The following is a 2,216-nucleotide window of genomic DNA, read 5'->3' on the forward strand; positions in this document are numbered from 1 at the left end:
TATATCGGTTTCATTGTAAAACTGACTGTGATTTTCAACTAGTTTTGCAGAATAGGATATAAAGTTGAAAACATATAATAAAAGGAAGTACCCTATTACGTAAAACGTAAAACTTGTTTATTGTCCGATATACAGAGCATAATAATTACGTTTACAAATACTATACTCTGCATATCCGACAATAAACAAGTATTTCAAAAATAGTTGAGTATAGTATATAAATATAAACATGATATTTTCTCTTTGGAGGTCACGTGATCCCTCGTAGATACAACATCTTTTTTTTCTCTCTCTATGGGAATGACCGACAGTTATGTGAGAAGCGTACGTGCCCTGAGAAGAGTAATATTATATTTTTCAGTATATAATTCTATATTTTCTCAGCCTGGGACAAATATAGTAAGATATATAATTCTTCTTAAGGTTAGTAAACAAAGCTCTCCCTAGTAAGTGCCCCGTTCTTTGCAAATACAATATTTGTGATTGTTTTTTGTGAGCTGAATGAAGATTGTTTCATTATGATGCATATCGTTTACTGTTTCTTTATGTTTTCAAACTCACTAATATATCTTCTGTAGAACCTCTTATTATTACTCGATTACTCTTAATGGAAATCAGTGCACCAGAGAATACCACAATAACACTGACATCACTTCATTTAGTAAAATATAAACGATCTACCATAGCAGTTTATATAACGCCCATTATTTGGACTTGATGCAATCGAGTTTCGATATCTACAGTGAGCAGAATAAAGATAACCATTTGTGTGGTTTTGCGCTTATCAACAAGCAAACAAAAATTTGGACTATTATTGAATTATAATACTGTTGACAAATTAAATGTTTTTACATTTTTATATATTAAATATTTACAGTATGAAAACGTAAATTCGTTCGTTTGTGTTAGAGCAAAGCCACATTGGGCTATCTGCTTTGTCCACCGCAGGGAATCAAACTCCGGATTTTACCGTTGTAAATCCGTAGATTTACCGCTATACCACTAAGGGACGAAAACGTAAGTACTTATAAACGGTAAAATAGATATAACATTTTGAAGTGATGTGGACACATTAGCAATAAAATCCGATCTCAAAAATTATCGATTCCTATTTCTGTTACTACTGTACAAGTTCTCGACTCCATTCATTTAATTGAACAGAGTCGACCTCAACGTCTAAGCTGATTACAACAATTAGTTAGAACAGACAAATATAAACCTATGAAATTTGTTAAGCTAGACTGTTCTTTAGTAAACGTTCCTGTCAATCTTATATATATAATTATTTTATAGTCGAGTTTCAGACTGTATTTTAATACCTTACAATTAGTTTAACTAATAAATATATTAGGCCTTATCTTACCTTTAATTTAAGCGAAAGCTTTAATTTCAGTATTTATCATACGACGTCTTTTACTCTTATCAACGAGGTTCAACTATCACAACAGCCTACAAGTCTGACTATTCCAGATAAATCACGTGATTGTACTTTCTGGTTTATCTTAACACTTGAGCAAAAACAAAAATGACTTCATATATAAGACTCTACTGTTTCAAGGTTTTACTTATCTATTTTTTTTGGCAAGCTTCCAAACGTTTTCCACTTACAAATTACTTTGAAAAGCTTGTTGTTTATTAGTTCATGATATTGTTGCGTCATCGAGATTGCATGACTACAGTGACGCCACGTTTTTAGAACTATCCCGTATCTTGGTGAATGCTCTAGTATTTGCTAGATATAGGGTAGTTTGGTATATATAAGAGGGGACAACGTGACGCGAGTTTAAGGTGATGTGTGTGTATAGACAGTGAGTAATTGATCTGCAGTCAGAGAGCACGGAGACGTAACAGTTCTTTTTTCGTAACTTCGTTCCAACGAAACTTTAACGACACAAGTCTTTACTTAATAAAACTGGTTTATTCTTTCCGAATATAACTCTGCGATACACTTAATCTCAATACTCGCGCTAAAACAAACACTATAACCCATCAATTAGCAAACGGAGACGTAACAAATTGATGTCAGAAAGTGGGATAGAAAAAAAACGAGAAGAAAAATGGAAACGAGAGGCGGAAAATCAAACTACAGCTTAGCAGACTTGATGGCAGCAATACAAAAACAAGAAAAGAAACAAGAAGAACGAGAAGAGAAATTACAACAGTTGTTAGAGGAAAAAGAAAAGAAACAAGAAGAACGAGAAAATAAACAAGAAGAA

The 2,216-nt window shown here is 32.7% G+C and overlaps 1 protein-coding gene across 1 annotated transcript in view; it reads right to left on the reverse strand.

The window, feature by feature from the left end:
- Nucleotides 1–1,518, reverse strand: part of LOC106459499 (sulfotransferase 1C2A-like) — a 4,328-nt gene extending 2,810 nt beyond the window's left edge. Inside the window, exon 1 of the mRNA XM_013919125.2 lies at nucleotides 1,364–1,518. The gene's annotated coding sequence lies outside the window, so the exon portion shown is untranslated. The remainder of the gene's footprint in view (nucleotides 1–1,363) is intronic.
- Between the last annotated feature and the right edge of the window lie 698 nt (nucleotides 1,519–2,216).

This window comes from Limulus polyphemus, unplaced genomic scaffold, assembly GCF_000517525.1.
Source record: "Limulus polyphemus unplaced genomic scaffold, Limulus_polyphemus-2.1.2 Scaffold618, whole genome shotgun sequence".
NCBI classification, from domain to species: domain Eukaryota; kingdom Metazoa; phylum Arthropoda; class Merostomata; order Xiphosura; family Limulidae; genus Limulus; species Limulus polyphemus.